This window comes from Myodes glareolus, chromosome 27 (genome assembly GCF_982192425.1).
Source record: "Myodes glareolus chromosome 27, mMyoGla1.1, whole genome shotgun sequence".
In the NCBI taxonomy this organism is placed as follows: domain Eukaryota; kingdom Metazoa; phylum Chordata; class Mammalia; order Rodentia; family Cricetidae; genus Myodes; species Myodes glareolus.
In genome coordinates, this window is record NC_142052.1 from 35,125,582 (window position 1) to 35,152,242 (window position 26,661).

At 46.5% G+C, this 26,661-nt stretch overlaps 1 long non-coding RNA gene across 3 annotated transcripts; it reads left to right on the forward strand.

Annotated features, from left to right (window-relative positions):
- The first annotated feature begins 903 nt into the window (after nucleotides 1-903).
- LOC125414155 (uncharacterized) lies at nucleotides 904-11,180 on the forward strand. 3 transcript variants are annotated; one of them, XR_015000078.2, is made up of 4 exons: nucleotides 911-1,050; nucleotides 8,353-8,479; nucleotides 9,948-10,074; nucleotides 10,918-11,180. It is a non-coding gene; the product is annotated as an uncharacterized LOC125414155 (long non-coding RNA). The 3 variants fall into 3 exon arrangements; XR_015736855.1 differs by having other exon boundaries at nucleotides 917-1,050; nucleotides 8,353-8,445; XR_007236170.3 differs by lacking the exon at nucleotides 8,353-8,479 and having other exon boundaries at nucleotides 904-1,050.
- Nucleotides 11,181-26,661: the final 15,481 nt, after the last annotated feature.

The window sequence follows — 26,661 nt, forward strand, 5'->3', positions numbered from 1 at the left end:
TAAGCTCTGGGATCGACCATAGAACATAACTCTATTAAAATCGTGTGCACACTCAACATAGTGGGTAGAAAGCATTGATGGCTAAATCCTATTTCATTACGGGAAAAATGGTATTCTAATGAAATTGTAACACATAATCACATAATGTTTGGGGGGGAAATATTATTTATTTTACGTGTATGAATATTTTATCTGCATGTATGCAGCAGCACCCTATGTGTGCAGGGCTTGGGAGGCCAGAAGAGGGTATCCCCTGGAGCTGGATGTAGAGATGAGTGTGAGCAACCATGTTGGTGCTGGGAATGTAACCCAGGTCCCCTCTGCAAGAGCAGCACGTGCTCTTCACTGCTGAACCACCTCTCCAGCCCGCACTGGAAACACTCTGGAAAGGGTTAAACAAAACTCACCATGGACTGTATTTAATGGATAAAGAACAGCTGTAAAAACGCCAGAGATGAAGATAAATGGGCACCCGTGTGGGTTGCTAACGCATCGGACAAGAACCAACATGTGGGTCGGAATCGGGAGAACAACCTGTTTTCCTCTTCCATGGCATCTGATCCTCCCTTGGCTTCTCCGTGAAAACCTGAGTTTTCTTTCTACTCTTCACAATAAAAGTTCACTTAAAGGGCCTCTCTTGACTTAAAAGGGGAGGAAACATTTAATGACTGTGGGGTTTTTTTTATCATATAGTAAATGCACACCTGCTCTTTTATGTCCTTGATTTTAGTCAAGGCACCAAGAGTAAGCATTCTAGTATCTGGTTGTGTCGCCTCAGAAGTTTACAGATTCGGTCTCTTCAGGTAGCTGAAACTTTTCCACCCTGGGCTGTGGGCCAGAACATTGACTGGAACATTCCCTTGTGAGTGGATAAAGAGACTTACCCAGCAGGGGACCCCAGGATTGGCTGCGAGGCGTTCTTATGAAACACACTGGTAAATGATTCAGAGCAGACGCTTGGGCTCTCCAAAGTGACAGGGAACATGACACACCCCGGTTAGTCGAATGCCAAGTCAATAGGAGAGACTTCAGGAAGATCGCACCAGCTGGGTGAGTGGGCAGAACAGTGGGGATGAAGGAACGTTCAAGGGCAAGACAGCAGATGCTCCTAGGACAAACAATCCCGAGTCAGGGGAATGGTGTCAGAAGGGCTTTGGAAGGTCCACGCTTGCACGGGAACAAAGGTTTTTACTGTTTGTTTGTTGTTTTGCTTTTGGAGACCGGGTTTCTCTGAAGCTTTTGAAGCCTGTCCAGGAACTAGCTCTTGCAGACCAGGCTGGCCTCGAACTCACAGAAATCTGCCTGCCTCTGTCTCCCCAGTACTGGGATTAAAGGCGTGCGCCACCACCGCCCAGCAGGAACTAAGGCCTTTTTTTACGGTGCTGTGTGATTGAAAGTTTTTGCACACCTGATCTAAGGTACTATACCTTCATTGAGCCATTCTTCCTGTCAGTGAAGGACATTGGAAATCCAACTTCAGGATTGCATTTCACAGCAGAAATAGCAGAAATAGACCTGCAGCCCATAGTTCCATGCATATTTACCATTGAGTTAAGGTTTTAAGTTTTATATGCATTTTTCTCCACATAGAACGACTTAGAAGGTCTTGTAAGAGTACTAATATTTTCTTTTTGTTCTATAAAAGTGTGCACTTTTCTTTTCCTATGTGTTTCTCTCCACCACGCACATGAACACACCATTGGCAGTGCAAACATGCCATGATTTGAGATCTAATTAAAGTTGTCAGTAGAGGATCTCCGCGTGTTATTTTCCCATTGCCAAGCAGCCGTTAGTGGGTTTGCATGGCTGGGAGGCATTCCTCTAGCAGGCAGAAATGCCCTTCAGGCATGAGTCAGGTAAGCAGCCTGTGTCTGCAGGAGCTGAATGGCAGCCAGCCTTGTACAAACAGAAAATTTGAGAAGATGGATAGTTTCAAAAATTTCCCAGAAGATACCGAAGCTTCTGCTCATGTGTAGACTAAATTAGGAGGCCGCATCTCTGTTCTCAACAGTGGTTTAATGTCATTTACTTTGGAGCGTACATATTAGCCAGAAAACTTTGGAGTTTCTGTGTAAGATCATGCATTTTTCTCGTTTCCCCCATTTCATTAAAATAGCACATTTATGTGACGGATACGTGCCTGGCTGTGTTGCTTGTAGTACTGTTTTAGGGTGGAGGGGGTGTTTTGTTACAAAGATTTCAGGACATCGCTATGGCTCTAAATATTTACATATCTTTTTAAATGTCATGATTGATTGACCACATAGTCAAGTTCCATCTACTGCCTCTACCTCCTAGACAAGCATCCCCCACTCTCTGAATGGCTTCTACTTAATGCTGCTGCCTGGAGATGCTGTGTGTAGCCTAACCATCCCCCGGGAAGCCCAACTATAAAGGAATGTGAAGGACTGATAATACTTGGCTAGCAAGGGTGACGCTCTGGATTCCAACCCCTAACACCACGTACACGGGGGCACGTCTTTAATCCTAGCACACTAGACTGCAGAGGCAGAGGCAGGAGGATCAGGAGTTCAAGGTCATCCTCAGCTATAGCAGTTCCAAGCTAGACTGGCACCCAAAACAAACAAACAGAAAAGCCAGTGTGAGCAATTTTCACCCTGAGTAGGACTTGATGGTTCAGGAACAAAGAATCCATTATCTCTGACCAAAGTATTAGAATAACAACTACACAGGCCTTTCTGCTAAATGATTTGAAGATATACATGCTATTATATTTATTTGCAGAGTATTTATGCGGCTAATCATCTCACTTCATATCTGATACTAATCTGCAACCTGCGTCTTCTCTTTGAAACAAAACGCTTCTTCTCCCTAATGTTTAATGACTAGATCTTACTCCTTATCAATGCTTCATTCTTCTTCATTACATTCTCATGTCTAAATAGGGAAGACAAAAAAGTAGATGGCTTTATGTATTTTTATAATTTACTGATTTGATGTGCATTGGTGTTTTGCCTGCATGGATGTCTGTGTGAGGGTGTCAGATTCTCCGCAACCGGAATTACAGACGGTTATGAGTAGCTATGTGGGTGCTGGGACTTGAACCCAGGTCCTCTGGAAAAGTTTCCCTCACTCCAGGCACTGATACTTTTCATTGGATGACGTATCAGTTATATATTTATGAACACAAACTCATAGGCCCAATAACTCTCTAATTAGTGTTTAAATTCTGTTTGGAATTCTGGAAACTTCTGCTATTTCTCTTTCCAAATTAGAAAAGAAAGGGGGCCATATGAGCCTAGTAGGACACTTTCCAGTGAACCTAGAGGGAAGGGGAGGGGTAAAGGGAGGGACTTGGAGGAGAGTAGGGAGGGGAAAGTCTGGTTGGAAAGTAATCACTGAGGGAAGAATTTAAACAAAAAAAAAAAAGAAAAGAAAAAGAAAAGCACTTCACCCTCTAGAAGGTTCCCCTTGACAGCAGTTCTGTCTGACGGACTCCTGCGATTTTCTAGCAAGTATCCAGACTTCTTTAAGCAGACACAGCTTTCATATGATCTAAATATGGGTAAACTGGACACAGTTTTAATACGCTCTAAATATGGGTAAACCAATCCCCCAAAGTCGTGTACTCTCACGTGCTTGGCTCCAGACCTGGGAAGGCAAAGTTAAAAAGAAATCAACCCTGAAGGAGAGAATGAGGAAGTCACAGAGTAACCACACCCAGTCGGGGCCCAGGGTGTGCTCTGCAGATAAGCCAGTCCTACCTGCCTGTCCTGATCACAAACCCAGACCTTCCTGAATTCATAGGTAGGAAACCCTTTCCTTCCAGGCAGTGGTGGCGCCCGCTTTTAATCCCAGGAAGAGAAGGCAGGTCTCTGAGTTCAAGGCCAGCATGGTCTACAAAAGTGAATTCCAGGATGGACAGGACTACACAGAGAAACTCTGTCTCAAAAAACCAAAACCAAAACCAAGAAACCTCCCAAGCCCTAGAGATATGGGAGGCAAGGTGCCCTTCTAGCCCTGCAGGATAGGTAGTATTATTATCTCTATATTTTACAGATGAGAAAATGGAATTTGAGGTTTTTTTCAGTACCAGTTAGGAATTTGGGCAGCTGCCTGCCTAAACCATGGTCCAGACACTCAATCCTGCAGGCACAATGGTCCAAGACTCTTATCTAGTGTTTTTGGAACTCTTTGCTTTAACTGTGTCCAACATACACCCTGATTATTTGATAATTAATTCTTTATAATAAGTCTGTGTTGTACCAATTAGTATTAAAATATGTACGCACTGAATGTTTATTTTTCTGTGTTTGAATACTCTAAAGAGAATATGTCAGTGTTGAGTTTCGCTTTGGTCTTCGCTGCCAAGCCAAGACAGCCTTGGCACGGATATTGGAAGTGGGCAATTCTCCCACCCAGCAGGACAGTCTTCCTGACGGAAAGTCACCACCGAGAAATTTGCTGTCACCTTGTTCCCTGAAACCAAAGCCAGAATGGAGGAAATCTCCACCAGGGGGCAATGTGTCACATGATCAGAAAGAGCCATCCGTTGACAGCCAGTTCTCGGCCTCATTTGACTAGCCAGGAACTCTTTGGTGTCCCATCATTTGTATAAAATCTGCCTGTGTCTCTAAGCCCTGCCTTCTGCAGTTTACCTGCCTGACCTGTGTGCCCTTTGAGTTTATGGATTCCTTGGGTAAACAAGGCTGTACCATGAGAAATAATCGCAAGGAAGGCTTTATATATATATATATATATATATATATATATATATATATATATATATATATATTGAACCTGTAGAATTTTTCCAAATGAAGAAAGGTTAGCTTCTTGTTTAAAAGCATCCTTTTACCATTGAAGAATAATTTTAGACATTAACACACCGATCAAACGAGTTTTAGCTTGCTATGTTGTCACTAGGGCTTAACTACTTGGATCTAACCTGTTCCAACTCCCTCTAGTCCTCCTGATGACTCAGACATTTTCATATTCATCTTGAGTCTTCTCCTCGAGGAATCTAGACACCCCCCTTCCTCTGTCCTATGTATTTTGCTGCCTCAATCCAATTTGGCATCCAGCCGCTGCTGCAGGTAAAAGCAAGAATTACACAGCTCCAAGGGCTTCCTTAGGCGTTGTTTCTCAGCTCAGCTACTCCCTTCTCTCTCTCGTGGGGGAAAGAAACGTTTGGACAGATAAGAAGGCTCAGTCTCACGGATCTGCTCCGCGCTCTTCTGTGAATTTACTTAAATCCATCCAGAGGAAGCAGAGCCAGCACAGCTCTCCCAGGCCTTGGCAATAAGACTTTCTCTCTCTTGCCAGACTCCTAGACTGTCTTCACGATTCAGGGTCAAACACATTTCTGACTTCACAGAGCAGTTATTGTTGCTCTGTGGCGGTGTAGGGTAGAAGGTAGCTCCACCTTCGGGTTAGCAAAGCCTGTTCGGGGTTATATGTTATCAAGTCACTTGCTACCGCGTGCCGAGAATCTGTTTCCTGAATCCTAAATGGAGAATAATTCTTTTACCCTTGCTGCTTTCCTGCAAACAATTATGTTACAGCAAATGAAACACCACAGAGCATAGAATGGTCTGGAAACTGCCTGAGATGGCCACTCCTCCAATCCCAGGGCTGTTGGAACTCAGGAGCACATGAAGGTGTTCCTCATTCTCGTCTTCACAGTGAAAGAAGTTTAGGGCAGTTTAGCAGGTGCTAAAACCCTGCTTCTAATTTCATAATTAGACAAGGGCCTAAACACGCTATACCATAGATTCCCTTGTCATATGGGCTCTTCCACCAATCAGCCATTGAACAGGAGAACTGAAACTTAGACATGGCTCTGAACAGCTCTTTAGGGGCTACAGAGATTGCTCAGCCAGCCAAATGCTTGCCAAGAAAGCATGAGAAGCAGAGATGGCTCCCCAGCCCCCACATTAAAAAAAAAAAGCCAGGCTTGTCATTGTACACCTGCAATCCCGGTGCCGGAGAAACAGACAGAAAACTCTCACTGGCCAACTCTGCTAGCTGAATCGGTGGGTTCTTGGTTCAATGACAGATCCTACCTCAAAAAGTAAGATGGAAGAGTGATAGAGGAAGATACAAGACCAAACTCTGGCATCCATATGCACTTACGCACACTCTCACACACACACCAAGAATGCACACATGCACACATGCACGCATGCACGCATACACACCAAGGCTACAGGCTTTCAGGAGTTGGGGAGACCACACTGGGCTTCCTGCTTTATCACGCTCTACCCTAGTCCCTCAAGACAAGGTCTGCCATTGAACCTGGAGCTAAGTGGCAGCTGGTGATCCCCAGCATTTCTGGTCCCCCTGCCTTCCACAGAGCTGGGGTGACAGTCACAGAAGCAGCCACGCCCAACTTCCCTGTTTCGAATGGGCGCTGGAGACTTGAACTCAGGGCGCACCAGCCTGTGCATCCCCCTAGCACTGGAAGATGGGTCTTGGAAGAGAGGGCTCAGCTGAACTTGGTGGCTCACGCTGCTAATCCTGGTACCTCAGAGACTGAGGCGGGCGATTGCCACACATTCTAAGCCAGACAGAGCTAGACAGTGAGTTTCAGACGATCCTCATTTAGTGTGGGAGCGCCTCGCTCCAAAATGAATGGAAACAAAAATCTCTGGACTAGATCTGCCATAGCCATACTAAGAGCTGTGGTGTTAGGAAGGGAGAGGATGTTTCCATGGTATAAAAGTAGGCTAGGAAGGCTTTCAGAGTCACAATATTTTATGGTTAAACCACACACCAATAAATAAATAGCAATAAAAATAAAAAACATAAATGTGATTACTCTTGCTTCTCATTGACTTTGTAATCATATAGTTAAGGATTTCAAAATAAAGCTCATTTTGTTGCATTACTGGGATGGATCAATTATCCCTTTCTCCCCTTCATTTTTAAACCCAGAAGGAGCTCGAAGCACACAGTCACATACGAGGGTAAAATATGATAGCGCGTCGTAAACATGTCCTCTTGGCAAGAGCTGGTATCCAAATGTTTTTGGTAAGGTATTTTATCTTGATTTTTCAGAATCCAGGAATCCTGCCAGCTTCTGGGAATGCGAGCAAATTTAAACTGAGAAAATTTCAGTCTTTGGAATTCAGATCACTTTAGAAATCCAAAATACACATTAAAAACCTATCATACCAGAAAGCGATCAAAACAAGGGGCTGGGTGCAACGACAGAAGGATCGTAGGATCCAGGTCACCCTGGGGTACAGTGGGAGCCCCATTCTGCATGGAATCAGGAAAGAGAAAGGTGAGGCAGGCAAACCAAAAGGATGCAGGACCTGGCAGTTTCTCTCACGGTCCTCTTTCTCCTCTTTTGCTTAACCAAGGATGAGGAAAGCCTGCCTTGGGACTTAGTGTGCTTTGGGGAAGCCTGGCCCACTTAAGACTACTTCCCCAGCAGATCTCTCCCAAGGAGTGAGAAAGGAAAAGAAACCAAAACAATAATAATAATAATAATAATAATAATAATAATAATAATAAATTAAAACAAAAAGTTCACTATGGGTGTTTTATATCTTACTCATTTTCCTTGTAGAGCTGAAACTGATGCTGGACCGCTGACTGACTGAGTCTCTCTCTCTCTCTCTCTCTCTCTCTCTCTCTCTCTCTCTCATCCTCCTAACTCAGTGTTGCTAGCGCAGGATTATAGGCATGCGTCAGCACACCCGGCTTCATCCATATTCTTTCTCCAAATACTCCCTCATGCCTCAGAGCCATCCCATCAGTGAATCTTTCTTCCGCGTACAAAATGCATCCGGGTGTCTCCGCCTTCCTCCTTCCTCCTTCCTCATCCCTGACCCTTGAGTGCACCCCACAGCACCCCTACGGGGCTTCAGCCTTAGCCTCTTCTGCCTTCACTCCCTCCCACCTGTAGCGGGATCTCCTGGTGATCCCTCCGATTGCGGATTACGAGTACCTGCTGAGAGTCCTCTATGGGTCTCCCAGGCTATACTCCCTCCAGAGGCCCCTTTCTCTCTCCCTTGCTCACCCTGCTCTCTCTGCCTGCAGTTACTTCACCCCTGCCTCGCTGCTTGAGTGCTTGTGTGGGGTGCGCATCTTATCCTAAGCTCGTTTTATGTGCTGCTCATTCAGAGATTCTTGCTGTTCAGGCCATAGAATCTCTCAGGAATCTGCCATCCACTTCACTTCCTTCACGAGGTTCCTTGCTTTGTCTCTGGGCTCACCAAGGACCCCCGCCTCTGAGTGGTTCAAGCTCTGAGCCTTTTCAAGGCTCAGTTTGTCTTGTTCACAGCTTTTCTACAGCACCTCTAATACGCTGGCACCCAGTAGGGATTGGAAAATCAATTAGTCAGTGAATGAATGCAAACTGACTTTGCCTCTATTCTCCAGACAATCGATTTGACTACAGCTGAAGGGTGTTGATTGTGACCCACACTGAAGATTATGGCAATTATGAGAGGTCGCCTTGTCTACCGTCCAAAGGTTAGGAAGAAGAGCATTTTGCAGATTGGATCTGGTAAACTGAGCCCGACTTTGCAGACTCAGGCTCCACAGAAAATGTCTAGTCAACCATTTTCTCATAATTTATCATTTTTGAGTCCCTGAAGGAGTTGGAATAAAACTATAGGGTGCCATGGGTTTTTATTTTAAGGTGTGTTACATTTGTTTATGCTCTGGAACATTTGTTTAACCGTGTAAAGGTGTGTTGCTTTTCTTTCTGCTGCATTTGTTTAACTCCGCAAAGCTGTGCTACTTTGCCTGTCTAAAGCACCTGATTGGTCCAATAAAGAGCTGAACAGCCAATAGCGAGGCAGGAGAAATGACGGACCGGGCAGGGGCTGGCAGGCAGAGAGGAAAAAAATAGGAAAAATCTGGGGGAAAGGAAAAAGGAGCAAGATAGACCAAGGAGAGGAGGACACCGGAGCTCAGTCACCCAGCCACACAACAAGCTACGGAGAAAGAAGAAAGCTATACAGAAATAGAGAAAGATAGAAGCCCAAGGTGAATGGTAGATGGGATAACACAAGTTAAAAAAAGCTGACTAGAAATAAGCCAGGTTAAGGCTGGGCATTCATAAGTAAGAATAAAACTCTGTGTGCATGTTTATTTGGGAGCTGGTTGGTGGGTCCCCCCCCAAAAAAGAGTGAAAGACAACGGAAGACAGGGATCACTTGGCAGTTTTCAAAATCTTGCCACATTCGTTATCTTTCTCCTCTCGCTGTCCCTACATAAACACAAGCCACGCGGTTCTCTAGACCAGCTATTAGAGTGATGGCTTTATAATATAAATTTCTGTCTATCATTTCTTCCCTGCTCATCAGTAGGCTTGATCCACAACCATGGCTTTTAGCCATCACGATGAACATTTGAATTTACCCCATGAGAGCACAGTGGCCAATTAGAAGAAGCATGCAGAGCTGAACACCTGAACTGTGGGGTTTAGCTCCCTTAAAATAAATAAATTCTGAGATGTCTTTCTCCTTTCAGGACAAAGGTGTCCCTGTATTCTTAGTCTTATTACCATGTTTGGTAATTGTTATTACCATAGTTCTATCTGGTCCCTAAATGTTTTAAGCGATGTTGTTATTATTAATGGCATGAATACCAAAAGCAAGAAAGCGAAGATGCATGTCTGAGAAGGGGGAAGCATTTTGAAATTTCAGAAAGTTTATTTCAGATTCACACACACTTTCAGATGCTCCCAGCGGGGAGACTCTAGAGTCAGCCTCCAAGTGAGGCTCAGAAGCTCTCTGGCCACCGACGCAGGCCCAGTATTACCAAGGGTCCATGGTTTCATTAGTTCCAGAATGTTAACCAGGATGCTTCCTTTGAGAATCTGTGTGGTTTTTGCACAGGTTAGGACTTGAACTAATTTGCTGAGGAAGCTGTTCATCAAAGGAGGTTCCATGAGCGTCCCTGAGGTTGAAATGCTCCACGATACTCGATAAAAGAACCAAACAGAAAGGTTTTGTTTCTTCTTGCAGTTTGGGCTCATGACACGGACGCAGAGGTTGCTCTGCCAACAGGGAGACTCCTCTCGAGATTTCAGGACTCGGACGACCACTGATCGAACCTTATAAACCTTGGATTGCTTAACCGTGACAGCAACATGTACTTTCAAAATGTTTTTATTCATCTATCCAACCTGGGTAACATTCGCAAGTCGGCTAGCGACCCGGAGCTGCGAAACCTGGCATGGAATGCCATCCTTCCCACCATCCAGCCCCCAGCCCCCATTGGTTTCCTCCAATCCTAGTCTCTCCCTGAACGAGCAGATGGGATGAGGGAGAGAATGTAGGAAGTGATTTTTAGAGGGGTGGGGGGAGGGGCGAGCCAAAAAGGGACGCTAGCGAGCAGAGAACAAAGAGTCCCCGAAAACATCACGATTAACAAACATAGCATTGAAACCTCGAAGGAGAACACCCCAGGAGAGGAGGGTAAGGCTGCCAGGGCTGGTTACTCAGAGCACTGCAAGGCAGGCAGACACCGGGTGAGCAACCAGAGGCACAGACACCAGATCCGATGTTGCCCACCTTCCCCATGCTGTGTGGAAAGGCTTTATCTCTCCTTACAATCAGGCTTCCCTTACCAATCTGCAGAAACATACAGCGTAGTGGAGTTGAGTGTGATCCCTGGTACCTGCATGGTAGGGAGAGAACTGAGTCCTGCAAGCTGTCCTCTGATTTACACACACATACCATAGACCATGTACATGTATAGGCGTGCACACACACACACACACACACACACACCATAGGCCATGTGCATGTATAGGTGCACACACACCAGCCCCAACACAAATAAATGTAATACAAATCACTTTCAAAACTTCCAGGTGTATTACTATGATTGAAAATAAGATCTAAGCAACGGGTTTAACACAGAGCTTCATCCACTTTAATATGTCAAATAAACAAAATCCTCAGTCTTGGTTACCTTTGCATTCTATTGCAGAATCCTCTTGCCCTTCCAGTGGACGGATTGGGATGCCCAAGCCAGCCACAAAACCCTCGACCTGCAATTTGTCCTACCTACCTGATATGGTGGGGGAAAGGTGGCACAGGAATTACGGAAGTGGTCAACAGATGACTGGTTCTGCTTGAGACCCGTACCATGAGAGGAAGCTCACCCCTGACACTGTCTGGAGGGCCAGGATGACCCAGAGACCCAGGATAACATTACTGGCAAAAAAAAAAAAATTAAAGTCAATGAAATGATCCCTAAATATATTCTTCTATACTCATAGATTAGGGTCTAACCCAACTGTCATCAGAGAGGCTTCATCCAGCAGCCAATAGAAACAGATGAAGACCTATAGCCAAGCATTAGGCAGAGCCTGGGGAATCCTGCAGAAGAGGGGAAGAAAAAATTGTAGAAGCTAGAGGGGTCAAGGATATCCCAGGAAACCCCATAGAATCAACTAATCTGGACTCCGGAGCTCATAGAGACCGAACCGACAACCACGGAGCCTGCGTGAGACAGACTTAGGTCCTCTACATATATGTTACAATTGTGTAGCTTGGTCTTCTTGTGGGTCTCCTAACAGTGGAAGCAGGGGATGCCTCTGACTCTGTTGCCTGCTTTGGGGACCCTTTTCCTCCTACTGGATTGCCTCACCAGACTTTAAAGAGGAGGTGCCTAGCCTTACTGTAACTTGATCTACCATGACTGGCTGATGTCCGAGGGTTGCTTGCCCTTTTTTTCTGAAGAGAAAGAAATCAAGAGTAGATGGAGGGGGAGGGGGGTAGTGGACTTGGGGGAGAGGAGGGAGGGGAAGCTGCGTTCAGGATGTAAAATAAATGAATACATAAGATTTATAAGCATAGTACTGAATATCAGTAACATTTTAAGAAATTGGCTGGGAAAGAAAGGAAAACGAGAAAGAGAAGAATCATATCGCCAGGTCTAGCAACATGAGTTTATAATCCTGAACTCTGGGAGAGTCGGGGGTCACCACAAGCTCAAAGCCAGAATGGCGCATGTAATGAGCTACAGGCCAGCTAAGACTTCGTAGTAGGAGACCCTGTCTCAAAACGCAAACAAGTAAGGAATTACTGGGGAGATGGCGGCACGAGCCTGTAACCACAGTCCTTGAGGGTGAAATCAGGGTGTGAGTTCAAGGCCGGACTCGGGTAATAAAGCCTTGTTCTAAAAAACCGGGGACTGTGGTAGCGTATACAGAGTCCTGCCCTCAGCACCACACACACAGACACACACACGGGGGGGGGGGGGGAGGGACACACATCGTGTTAGATGAGAAAAACCACCAATTCTCAGTGTGATCCGCGGTCAAGTACTACTCGGACAAGCTCCTTGTCATGTACTGCCTTTCAAGTCTTAAAATGTATGGTTCCCCATAAAAAAAAAAAAAAAAAAAGAGCCCACAACCTAATCTCTTCAAACACCGCGCCGAGGGAGAGTTTAAAGTCCACTTTAATTTTACCCAGGTCCAGTTTCCTCCGAAACACCTGGAAGCCGTCCTCCGGCGGAAAGAAAGCGACTTTGTGTGCTCGTGTTTGTAGAAATTGTCCTGCGAGCCTAAAACACAAACCAGCCATTGTGTGGGCCTGTCTAATTCGGGCCCTGGAACCCGAGCGCTTTTGGAAAACTCCTCGGAGGTAACAGTAGCTGTCAAACTCAGTGAGCACGCGCTGCAGAAAGCGTCCTGGAGACGCGCACGGGCGCGCAGGGGCAGAAATGGCGAGGGACCCTCGGGAAGGGCAGGCAGTTGGGCATTTCCCGTTGAAAGCTTATGGTGGTGACAGTGCAGGGATCATATGGCCAAAACTGGGTCCCTTTTTTCTCCTACTTTCACATCTCAGTCTTTATCTCAATTTCTTCTACTCCTAGGCTCAGGTCATTGCTTCTCATCTATTTTCTTCGAGGCCAGATAATCTGATAAATTAACCCATGCTATGATTAGTGCTGAGGTTTTTTTTTTTGTTTTTTTTTTTTTTACCCACTAAACACAACATGTTATATTTTAAAAGGTTTTTTAGAGACAATATTTAATTTTTGAATTTATTCTTTGGGCTCTTTCCGAACCCCTTCCTCCCGCCAAGGGCTTCTTCGGCCTTCCTGTGCAGACCGTTTCCCAAGTCTGATTAACTGAGTAAGTGGGAGTTTCCATACACACCCCGTGGCTTTTGGTGCCCTTCAAACCACTGAAGGGCAGCCAGCACGGCCTGCCTTTCCTGAGGGCTGGGAAGAGAAGAGGGAGGCTAGCTAAGCTTTGGAGAGGCCTGGAGGAGGTTCCTGGGATATGTTGCCACCCCACAGAGGAAGGTAGGCCTGTTGCACCTCTGGGAGATCCTCTTTAAGCCATCCTGCTGAATTTCCACCGTGGGCTGTTGGGGGACCAAACATTTCGGGGGGATAATGTGATAATGTGATAATGTGAGGTCTGGACAGGTCTTCGCTATTCACCATGGCATTATACACGACAGGAGATTTTAGCTTTTAGCATCCCTCGTTTTATCCCATTGAATTTTAAAAGCATCTTCCTTCCCCTACTGCTGCCTGCCAGTCACTGTGGCAACCAACATGCTTCCCACACGTTTCCAAATGTGTCTAACAACCCTGGTGAGAGTTATTGACTGGTTTTTCCCCCCTAGGGATTGAACCCAGGACTTTGTACATGCTAGTTGGATGCCACAACCGTACTAGATGAGATTTTTAAAAGTCTTGTTTAAGTATTTATTTTATGTGTATAAATGTTTTGTTTGCCATAGGTCCTCTAAGACGGAATTACGGATGGCTGTGGGCCACCACGTGGGTGCTGGGAACCAAGCCCAGGTCCTCTACAAGAGCATGAAGTGTTATCACCTTCAGACACGTCTCTTTTAAGGCGTTAGAAACTTCTATACAGAAAGCAAAATATGTCCACTGGCCTCACCTTCAAAAAGGCTAAGCGATCTTGGGCCTCCACTGATCGGATCTTGATTGTTGTTAAAAAATAATGCTGGCATGCCCCGGCAGGCTCGCAGAGCAGCTGCTAGTCCGACACGGACGGCTGTGGGTCCCTGCAAGATCCCCACGGTGGCAGGCTGGTCCCGCCATGCGGCCCAGAGAGCAGGCGGGTGGGTGCAGACATAATACATAATAAATAGACGTAAGGCTAAACATAAAGGTAAACATTTATTACTTAAAGAAGAGGGAGACAGAGAGACATGGAGACAGACATAAAGAAGACACAGAGAAGACACATGTGCACACACCGAGAGAGGGGGACAGAAGAAGGGGCTAAGATGGCGAGGAGGGGGTCAGAAGTGGCTGCGAGTGGGCGTGGCTTGCCCTTAAAGGGACCAGAGCAAAAGAGTAACATTGATTCCAGAATATATTGTGTGCGGCAGAGGCAGAGAATCTCCCTCAAGATTCTCAACTTGCTTCCAGCCCACAGGCTCCCCATGAGCCAGGAATCCAGATCACAGGAATGGGAGACTTCTCTGGGAGTGGAGTCATTATTGGGTGGAGAGCGGAACTTCCTGGGGGTGTTCAGCAGTTTGATGCCAATCTTCCTACAACTGTGACAGCAGCCCTTGGAGATGTTGTGCCATTTCAGGGTGGTGCAAGTTCAGAATTTCATCAAATTGAAGTTGGAGTTGCCGTCTGTCTCATAACCATTTTCTAACAATCGGAAGATTTGGGACGGCGATACTGTGCTTCAGATAACAAAATAAACATTAAAGTAGGGGCTGGGGCTCTAGCTCCGTTGGTAGAATGCCTACTTAGCATGCTCAAAGCCCGAGGCTGGATCATCAGCGCTACATAAACCCAGCATGGTGGTGCTTTGAGGGGCAAAGACCAGAGGATCCCAAGTTCAATGCGATTAAGTGATCTTTCATATCGGACCCCATCTCGACAACACTAGCAAGAGCAACAACAGATTCTGTCTTTGAAAAGCCCCCTACACAATTTGGAATGCCTGTGATAAGAAAGCAGGATGGGGGAGTAACTTGAGGAAGAAAGGAGGCCAGCTGGGGAAGGCCACCAGGGAGCAGAAGGCTGAGCACAAAGTCCGAGGACACACAAGGAGGAAGCCTCTTTGATGAAACCCAGGACTTGGCGTACGAACCTGAAAAAATGAATTCCAAAAGCAAATCAGAAAATCCAAAGAAATCACATTAATCTAAAAATTTCACAAAAAAAAGAATTCAAAAGAAATCATTATGTGATATGATTTTGGTGGATTAATTCTTATTAATTTTTCATGATCTCGGGATTAAATATTTTGAGGATACTAATAAGAATAAGAACCTCTCCGTACTGTCATTAACCGAACACATAGTGAGCTTGTGGCGACTGCCTCCAAGTTTCAGGAGCCATAAAAAGTGTCCTTGGGGGAGTAAAGTCCTTTTGTTTCCTCTGAGATAAGATACATGGGTAGGAGGCTCAGGAACCCTCGGTGTGCCATTTTATTAAGTAGTGTCCAAAGAGCATGGTTTACGAGAAACTTCCACGGAGAAGCATTTCTAAAAGAGATTAACTTAAGGAGTGAAAGCATGGGACCTGGGTATGTAGCTGGCAGGCAAGTAACCTCAGTTTGGCCCTCATTACCACATAAACCACGTGTGGGAGGTAAAGGCGGGGGATCAGAGATTCAGTGTCAGACTCCGCTGTAAAGCAAGCTCAAGAACAGCCCTGCCTGCCACGCGATTTGAGACCATCTATATATTTTAATAATACTGGCTTGCACTTTAAAATACAGATTACTGGATACAGAATGTTGCAGATCGGTTCCCCCAGAGGTGGCTAAATTGCTAGTTATGCTGAAAAGAAAGTCAGCTCCATGTCTTCCCGAGTGATCCATGGGTTGGCTAGCAGCCAATGTGGGGAATGAAATCCACCCCACCCTGAGTTCCTGGGCGCGCAGGCTGCGTGGCTCCGGCAGCTTCTGTGCCTTGTCTCTGAAGTTGGTGCCTATGTCAAAAGGCTCCTGAAATACAATTAAAAGAAAAGGAATCCACTCCTTTTTAGTGGCAAAGCAACAAGCGTTATTCACTGTCCCTGTGAACCATGCTCAGCCTGATAAACTCCGGTGGCTAGCGATAATGACCGTCAGCATTCATTTACATATGCGACATTCACATGGGAAGGGCATCCATTGTGTCTTGTAATTATTAAATCTCATGGCCTGAGCGTTATTATCAACATTTTAAATGAAGAAGCCGAGTCTTAAGAGTTCTAGTTTGGCCAGGCAGTGGTGGCCCACAGCTTTAATCCCAGCACTTGGGAGGCAGAGACAGGTGGAGATCGGTGAGTTCCAGGTCAGCTTGGTCTACAAAGTGAGTTCTAGGACAGCCAGGAGTATTAACACTGAGAAACCCTGTCTTGAATCGCCCCCACCCCCTTAACACACACACACCAAAAGAGCTCTATTAGGAGCCATGAGAAACAGATTGCAACCAGTGTTCAGATGTTACACCATCCAGTAAACAAAAGAACAAGACAGGCCTCTAAATGTCCACAGTCCTTATGGGACAACAGCTCCGGTTATGAAGCATGGCCCAGTATATATTCTATATATCAAAAACTACATTGCCAAATGAAAAGTCAATCCTCCCGGCCACCCACAGACACATGTGCCGATAAGATTGAGAGGCAATCATGAGATGACATACTACACATCACATGAGATTACACACTACAGTGCCGGTATTGGGGAGACACCAAGCTGCTTCAGCCAAAGTGAGGCCCAGTTTTCAGTGTCAATGGTCGTACAGACCTTGTCTGGACAGGATGAATCCTCTATCAGATAACCATGCCTCTGGTGGGTTGACCTCCGAACACTAGTTGCCACCTGTTGCTCATGCCTACAGCAGAGTTCTAGTTTGTTCAGGACAATATGGAACCAAGATGGAAATCTGGGTGGCTGAGGCCTGAACCTGTGTTCTGAGAGCCTATTTGAGTGAAGCTTTGTTCTAGGAGGTAGGGGAAGACACTCGCGGAAGATAAGCCTTCTGGTCTCCGTGGGAGACAGGATCTCCTAGCGTCCAGGTTGGCCTTGCACTGCTAATCCTCAGGAGCTGTATTACAGGTGTGGCCTCCACACCCTGCTCCGTTTGTTTTTAAGTGAACTATAATTGAAGTGGTAACAAGGCAACGAGTAAAAGGACAAGAGGCGGGCGGAGCAATGACCTGAGTCTAGCGGCTGCGTTGCTAGGATACAGGACAATGACTGACAGGTTAGACGGGGAGGCTGCATTGCTAGGATACAGGACAATGACAGGTTAGACAGGGAGGCTGCTATTCTAGGGGACAGGACGATGACGAGGTTTATACAGTGACCCCTCTAGATTCCCAAGGCAGGCAAATCACAGAAGAAAAATAAAGCCACCCAATGTGCCAGGCGGTGGCGGCGCACACCTTTAATCCCAGCACTCGGGAGGCAGAGGCAGGCAGAGCCTGGTCTACAGAGCAAGTTCTAGGACAGCTATGGCTCACAGTGAAACCCTGTCTCAACAATAAATAAAAATCAATCAATCAATCAATCAATCAATCAAAAGAGCCACCCAACTGGGTGTCACACGGTTGTGTCCCCAGGACTACAACTCACCGGGCCGCTCTCCACTGCTCAGGAGTGCTCAGCCGTGGGGATGGGTCAGCAAGAAGGCGTTCCTTGGATGTCCCAGCGCAAGAGTTGTGGGCTAGATGGGTCTCATATACAACTCCCAATAGCTTAGAAACGTTGCTGGCTTCTTATTCCCGAGAGCCGCAGGGGAGCGTCTCACAGGGAGAAACAGCTTTCCTCTGCTTCGTTAGAGTCCCTTTGGCCACAGACCCTCCTGGCTACAGCTCCCCTGAAGACTCCACCACCACACCGTGGAGGTAAGCCTGTTAACTGTCCAGTGCCCTTGTCAAGAGGCGCGCTCCCTATTCATACACACACACACATACACACACACACACACACACACCCCGCTGTCAAGCTCACAGCAGAGTTTTGAGGTGGGGCATCTTGACTCTGAGACTTCAACCCTATCACCCAAGTTTTAAGAGTTTTCTCTCTTATTTATTATCTTGGCTCAAAAACTCGTCCAAACAGTAAGAAGCATTGGGTCTCTGTGTTCTGTCCCCTCTTCATACACATCCAAGGAGGAAGATGCCCTCTCCCAACCATTAGAGTATAAGTAAACACGCTATGCTTGTCGACAGAAGTCTGGCCCCAAATTACACCATCCCCAGCTTCCGTCATCCCACCAGAATAGCATCTTGTTTAGACGAAAGGTACAGTTTCATGCTGGTTTACTCATAATAAAATAAATCATCTTAATGGAGCCTCCCCCCGAACCAAAGCAATGAAATGGTGACATTAAGGATCAGTTAATCTTTTCTTGAAGTGATCCAAAATAGGAAGACAACGAACAAGCTTTAAGTTCAGCCATAGCGGAGACACCGTGGCAGAATCGGGGTTGGAAGTTTGCTGGTTGAACGAGGTTGTAGCCGAGACAGAGTGGAATGGAGGTTTTCTGATTCCCCAGCTCTTTCTCGGCCGAGAAGAGGCTGAGGAAGGCCGAGAGGGGTGTGGGAGAATGGAGAATGAGCCCCTCTGTGCCGCCTTGTTAGCTTTCGGTCGTTTTCTGGGTATGTGTCATGTCTGGCTCTTGCATTTTCAACACAGACTACTCTTGTGCTCTGAGCTCAGCGTCTCCGGGGTTTTCTGGAATGCTCTCCAAGAGCTTCTTTCAAAGGGAGAGCACAGGCCACCTAAGCATCACACAGCCCTCCTTCTGAGAGCGACCCGTTTGTTTGGCTTGAAATTCTTAAACGACTACCAAGACTCATTTTATTGTAGCTTAGATTATACCTGAATTCCTTTCATTTTTCCCTTCCTAAACCCCTACGCTCTAAGTCATTTTTCTACCTCCCTGTCTTTTTCACGGAATAAGCTATTACGTGTTCTGTATAACCTAGAATTATTTACACATGCTTCGTAATAAGCCAGTTTCTGCATATTTTCACGAATGTCCAAGCCTTTCCCCTTGGTGAGGCTGCCTAGAAATAGTGCTAAAAAGGCACTGGCTGTGCTGCTCGATTCCTTCTCCCTAGTCCAGGGAGGGTCTCCTTTCCTAGTTCTCGTGAGGAAACAGAAACTTACAAACACCTTTGCGGGGGTCCAGAATGCGCTAGGATGCTATGTGAGGAAAGATAACAGGTTATCTACACCTCTGCGGGGGGTCCAGGGATCAGGGTGTGACGTGGGAAAAGATAACGGGTTATCTACACCTCTGCGGGGTTCAGGATGTGCTAGGACGCTATGTGAAGAAAGATAACAGGTACACCTCTGCGGGGGTCCAGGGATCAGGGTGTGATGTGGGAAAAGATAACGGGTTATCTACACCTCTGCGGGGTTCAGGATGTGCTAGGACGCTATGTGAAGAAAGATAACAGGTTATCTACACCTCTGTGAGGTCAAGGATGCGCTAGAAAGCTCAGGGTGTGGTGTGAGAAAAGATAAAGGGTTACCTACACCTCTGTCAGCTCCAAGGATGCTCTAGGATGCTCAGGATGCTATGTGAGAAAAGATAACAGGTTACCTACACCTCTGTGGGGTCCAGGGATGCGCTAGGATGCTCAGGGTGTGATGTGGAAAAAGATAACAGATAAGGTTGTAGTTTACCACATTGCTCTTAAATGTCTGAAAGCACACCCTGTTCCTACGGAGGCACAGAAATGCTCTCCTCTCCCCTTGACAGATGGGAGAAAGACCACCTACCTCAGCGGCCTGATGGCTGTTAGGATGCAGAACCTCACCTAAGCATTAATGCTCCAGAGTCCCTAAACTTTACTTCCATAAAGTCAAATAACTTAGAAGCAAAACTATGCAAAACAGAAAATTTGCATCGGCACTCATCCCCTTCATCTGCATCCCGTGATTATCAGCTCCTAACTATTTATACGGCCTCAGTATTTTATCAGGTCTCAGTTAAACAGGATAGAAGAAGAATGCACAGGCCCAGGCTTCAGCATGAATAAGAACCAGCTGAGGGGCGGCAGATGTAGCTCCTCCCGCAGAGAGAGTGCTGGGTTTCATCCGTAGCACTGTGTAAACTGAGCATGGCAGCACATCCTGTAATCTTAGCACTGGGGGCAAGCTCATCCTCTGGTGTGTATCAAGTTGGCATTGACCCTGGAATACATAAGACTCTGCCTAAATAAACACGCCTGAGAGCAGGAGCCCTGTACTCCTCTCCCTTCCAGGATGTCAGGCATCCGCACGCCGAGGGCAAGGCACGTGTTTCTGAGAAATACGGATTGGGATACTAAATCACTTAGAAACCTTTAAAACAATGGGGGGGGGGAACCAGAGTTCAAATCCTCCAGCACACATATGAAAAGGGTGTGTGTGTGTGTTGTGTGTGTGTGTGGTAACATGTGTTAATAACCCCCGAATGGGGCACGCGGTGTTGGGGGAACCTCTGGAATTTATTGGCCACCTAGTCTAGCCAATCAGTGAGCTCCTGGTTCAGTGAGCAACTATCTCAAAATTAAGGTAGAGAGCCATAGAGGAAGACAGCTCATATTAACAATCTCTGGCCTCCACACACATGTACCCACACAAACACACACTCTAGAAAGAACACACACACACACACACACACACACACACACACACACACACAAAGTAGAGGAGATTGACAAACAAGAGTAGAGGGCCAGGTCTCTCAGGTCTTTTCCTTCCCACATTACTGTTTTATGACTCTGTACTTGCTTAACTTCTATGTAGAACGTCTGAGGACCCTACAAGATGAAGCGTTGTGTTCAAATATAGAATACGCAAACCCTGCACCCCTGGTGTCTTGCTGGAGTTATTAGCTCCTGACCAAAGAGAACCCTAGTGTCTCTCCCTTGTCATCTTCTCCATATGCTTTGCTTGGTTTCAAAACATTAGGATTGAAATGAGCAGTTTGAACAGGAGGAATGTGCCCAGATAACCGACACAAGCCTCGGAGACTGAGACAGGATTTGGAATCGCGGGGCGGGGCGGTGCTCACTTACCTGTGTAGCTGACAGATCTTGAATACTTCCACTGTGCAGGAGCCGAGGACACCTCCGTCTGAAGTCCCATGGAGGAGGTAAAGGTTCTAGTGAGAAGCGAGAGAGACCCAGACTCTCTGAAGTCAGAACTTAAGACAGACAGGGATGGCTTCTTGAGCCCATGGGATCATATATAATATTCTTGTAGAACTTTCCAGAAAACAGTTATTATTTATTTAAGGCAATGTCTTGTGCTATAGGGCAGGCTGGTCTCATAGTCTTCCTGCCTCAGACTCCAGAGTCAGGGATTATGCATGCACACCACTATATCCCACAGAAGAATAGAGGGGGAAATGTTGCCATTGAAAGTTGGGGTCTGCCGGGCAGTGGCGGAGCACACCTTTTGTCCCGGCACTCGGGAGGCACATGCAGGTGGATCTCTGTGAGTTCGAGGCCAGTCTGGTCTATAAAGCTAGTTCCAGGCCAGCCAGGGCTGTTACACAGAGAAACCATGTCTCAGCAAAAAAGAAAAAAAAAAAAAAAAAAAGAAAAGTTGGGGTCGGGGGAGCAGACAGAAAATGTAGATGAACCACAAAATACCAAAAAGGGTACCCACCACAGTGAATGCTCTTAATAGTTTTATCTTATTTGCTAGACAAAACACACAATAGACGCCGGAGAAAAACACCTGACTACTGGATACCTCCCATAGACATAGAAATTTTAAGTAGACATTAGCATAAAGCCTAACAAAGCAGACGCTTGTTCTTACTGCAGAGAGGAGCCCCTGTGATTGCAGCAGCCCCCTAAGTCTGGCTATTACATCGAAATAGCCATACTATATGCAGTATGGTTTAGACCGGAAATGTCTGCCAGGACAAGCACGCTAGCACCTGGTGGCATTATCGAGAGGTGGTGTATATCAGGGGTGGGGCCCTATAGGAGAACGTAGGTTACTGGGGGCCTGCCCTTGAAAAGTACTTCATATTTTCTGCTCCTTTCTCTCCTACCTCCTGTGCTTCCTGGTCCCCGGGAGTTGCGGGTTTCCTCAGCTCTGAGGTACCGTCGTATCGTATAGGCCTAAAAGCAACCCTGCCAGCATAGAACCCACGAGTCAAAAGTATAGCCTCCTTTAAAAGGTTTGGTCTCAGGTATTGTGTTATTGAAGCAGAAAGCGAATGCAATATATTTATTGTCTCCTGGTTCTGAGACAAAACAGGGGGTCTTGCGTCTTGTACAAAGCCAGGCAAGAGCTCTCCCCCTGAGTACACTGCCAGTCTGCTCTTCTGCTGTTCAAACATCTGGGACACTCTCTACAAGAACTCCCTGAGTAACCTTGCACGCGCAAATAGATGTGATGGCCTGCTAAGCAAAGACACTCCACAGAAGGAGAGACACTGGCCAAGGGGAGGAAACTTTAAGAAAAAAAAAAAAAAACGTATAGCAAGGAAGACTCAAGGTGGCCAAGAAAATTCAAAGGGAAACGCTCAACTCAACGTAGACAAAGGCAGCGAATCCAGAGGTCACCTAACCAACGCAGGAAGGACGGGGATTCCTAGCAAGAGCCTTGTACACGGCAGGGAAGGGGCTGCAGAGCCCCGGCTTGGTGCGGGAGAATTATCTGTATTCTGTCAATCATATTTTAAAAAAAAACGCTGATTGGCCAGGCAGGCAGTATAGGCAGGAAAGCCAGACAGGAGGTAGAGGTGGAGCAAAGAGACTGGGAGTATTCTGGGACACAGGAAGCTCTCTCCACTCCTGCGCAGACCACCGAAGAGGCAACATGTAAGCTGTCACACTGAGAAAGGTATGGAGCCATGTGGCTAACATAGATAAGGATAATGGGGTAACATAAGTTATAAGAGCTAATAAGAAGCCTGACCTAATGGGCCAATCAGTTTATAACCTTATGGAGTCCTGTGCATGATTTCTCTTTGGGATTTGCCGGCTGTGGGGTACCGGGCTGGATGGAAACCCCAACAAGCCGGCCCCCTCATGATACACCCGCTGCTCGGTGGTGACTAACGTCAACGAGACCAACCCTGGACCAACCCAACCAAACAGAAAAGGGTGCTATCTTCCCCTCGGAGACGAGCGCAGGGGACAACTAAGGACAGAAACCAGCCCTGTGGGAGATGAGCATGTGTGCTTGCAGCAGACAAGAAGGTAGAAGGCAATGGGCAGGTGACAGCTTTCTTCCGGACTGTGCTCATGCGCATGCGTGCTCTCTCTTCTGTTCGCGCGGAACTTTCCTTCATCCTCCACCCCATTTTCTCACACTCACCCCCACCCTCAGGTCTCGTGCATCTTGGAAGGCCTCAAACTCAGGATTCCGTTGAGGATGCCCTTGAACTTCAATCCTCCTGCTTCTACTTTCTCAGGGCTGAAGTCAGAGGCGTAGGCTCCCGCAGCTGGCGTATGTGATGTTTAGCCAGCTACTACATCCCTCGCTTCAAATTGCTCCTGAGTAAAGTATCATTTTGCTCCAGAACCCTCTGTGAGCGCTAAAATGAAGGAGATGGGATGGGAAGAGGAAGGGAGTCACATAGAGCATAGAAAAGGCCCAGGATACCAAGGCATGACCTTTGAGAGACACGGGTCCATCCTCTTTTGCTTCTGGATATTAATTGACTTAAGAAAGACGCTCCAGAATCGCCGTCACATTGACGCGGGCACTGTTCTCCAGCAGGGCAGAGCTCTATTGCTCAGTGCATTTCATTTGGTTTGGTTTCATTTGATTAGGCTGGCCATGAACTCATGGCGGTCCTCCTGTTCCAGTCTCTGGGGTGCTGGGATTGCAGGCATGAGTCACAAGACCAGGCATGGCCATTCACTCACGAGTTCCGGTGACAAACGCTTCCCCATGCCTTCTAACCCAGACTGAAGCACTGAGAAGCTCAACCAAGTAAAAACCTTAATGCCCAGCAGGGAGAAATAGCCACACAAGATTATTCATTTTCTTGAGAGGAACGAACAGGTTGCCTCAAGGGGAATTGACATTTAAGCTGGAGAGTAAGTGATAAGGTGTTGCCAGAAGCGAAAAGAAAAGATGGGCGTTGAAAGCAGAACTAATAGTGCGTGCTGATGCGGACAGCTCCCCAGATGACCATTTAGAAGTGCCTTTAAGGCAGGAATGGGACTGAATGGCGGGTTAGGAGCTGTTTGTATATAGCATTTTACATAACATTTATAAAATATTAAATGGCTCATATCGAAGACATGCACATTACGGGAGATAAACCCTGCAAATCTCCCATTGTATCAGGACTCTGAGGGAACCATGAGCTGAGTCTGGCAGAGTTTGAAAACCTGAAAGGAGGCAGCCACAGCCGAAGCACAGAAATTTCTGTGGGAGGCCAGCTGAAGATGTGGCTAAACCTCGGAATCAGAAAGGCCTTGGAGTAAACATTATGAATTTTTTATTTTACCCGAAGTGGGTGGCAAGTCGTTGGAGGGGTTTTAGTTGGAGACTAACAGTACCCAAGCTATATATTTGAGAAGGATCATTTTGGCTCCTGTTTGGAAGGACATGAATTGCGATGGACCAGAAGCTAACACCTGTTGGCATGTACTATTTATTTCTCATAACAGCCGTGAGAAGTGTCTACTGTGCCCTTCACTTACCAACAAGAAAACACAGGTCCTCGGAGATGACGTAAACTTACCCTGAGTTCAAAAAGATGCAATAAAATGTGTATTCTTCCTTCTGCTGTGCACTGAATGCGTGGGGTGCAGCACGCTCTTCCTAAGAACTTCCTGCCTGGTTTTGCATTTCTGCAGATAAGAGAAGTTCTATCAGACTGCAGTGAGCCTGTTTCCACAGCAAGAGTGTCCGTGACCCCGGCTTTTCACCTGACCGATAATGGATACAGCCTTGCATGATTAAAACTATTATCGGATTCTGTTCTTAAAATCTTTAAAACATTTTCAAAGTCAATGTTACATGTGCAAAAGGCCTGTTTTCATAATTCTGGCAGATTGTTTTCCAGGAAGTGGTTGCTAGGAGTATACTAATTGTATTATTTAGAGAGAAGGAGAACATAGATAACCTTAAAAAGGCACACACACACGCATGCGCGCACATACACACACACACACACACACACACGCACGCGTGCACGCGCGCGCACACACACACACACACACACACACACATACACACACTAAAATAGAACCATGTAAGGATGTCTTGAAAACTATTTCTGACAGTATTGGTGTCATCCACCTGCTTTCTCTTTGCTCTAATGACTGACTCTTTGGAAGTCCACGCTAAGGGAGTTCCACAGCCCTGTCCTGCAGACTGTGACTCTTTGGAAGTCCACACTCAGGGAGTCCTCAGCCCGGTCCTGTGGACTGTCGGAGGAGTCTGACCACCAGGGTTCTTCAGAGCCAATGGCTGTTGCTACCAACAGTGCGAACTTGCGCTTTCAATGTTGTCAGTCCCCTGCCGTGAGTGTCAGTCAACCGTACGGTGTGTGAATTATGGTCATAGAGCGTTGCTTTTCTATTCTAGAAGCCTTCACCGCTGGGAGGGAAACCGCCGTGACTGACATTTTCGCAGCTGCAGAGCTATTGCCCCATATCCTGACATGTGACACCCCGATCCCTGAGGCTCATGATAGCACCGGGCCCTTCGGCTGTGCACAGCATTGCCCTTTCTCTCACTGTGCCCCAATATTTCTTTGATTATTAACTTAGCAGTATACAGCCCTTATTGCTCTTGCAAAACTGCCACATGCTAAGCCGTTTATAGCTTTCGTCTATAAAGTGAAATAGTATAATGTAAAAAGTATTTATACACACTTTAACCATATTTGGTACTCCGAATGTGTCATCTGCAAATCCCATGATCTGTCTGTGTGTGTGTGGGGGGGATATACACGAGAATTCATTCGCTGTGTGTCTACTACTCTTCAGACGAAACCCACAAGTCCATGTAACCAGGGCTCAGAGTCAAGAATCAGGACCCGAGGGGCACCTGGAGGTCACACTGGCCAGCTAATTCCAGATGTGGAGCAGAGGCACTGACAGATCAGGACATCTGCCCAGGTCGGCCAGTTAGATGGTGGTTAGTGTCCTAAGTCCCAGATCAGAAAGACCCCGAGCAAAAGACATACTGTCAAATGTTTCAGGGAAGAAATAAAAGTTTATCATATATATATATGATATATATATGTGTGTGTGTGTGTGTGTGTGTGTGTGTGTGTATGTATATGTATGTATATATATATATATTGTCTTTTTTTGTTTTTTGGGTTTTTTTTTTTTTGAGACAGGGCTTCTTTGTGTAGCAGTTCTGCCTGTCCTGGAGCTCACTTTGTTGATCAGGCTGGCCTCGAACCCACAGAGATCCGCCTGCCTCTGCCTCTTGAATGCTGGGATTAAAGGTGGGCGCCACCACCCCCTGCCTAACAAAAGTTTATTCTTTAGACTTGAAATTAACATTATTTATTGACCTTCTCACTGTAACAAAGACTTGGTTTTCTTCTCCACCTGTGGGCCGATCCTACCAAATCCATTCATTGACGGCATGACAAAGGCCCACTTCATACAGATGGAAAAAAAAATGCAATTATGAGGAAACTATTTCTGGGATCTCCATCGTCCTGTCCATGCTCCCTTCTTTTCCTCTCTGTGGCATCTTAGGCTAAGGGGCCCATTCATGAGCCTTTGGCCTCCTGCCCATCATGTCTAGACCATTCCATTCCTCATTCCCTCCTT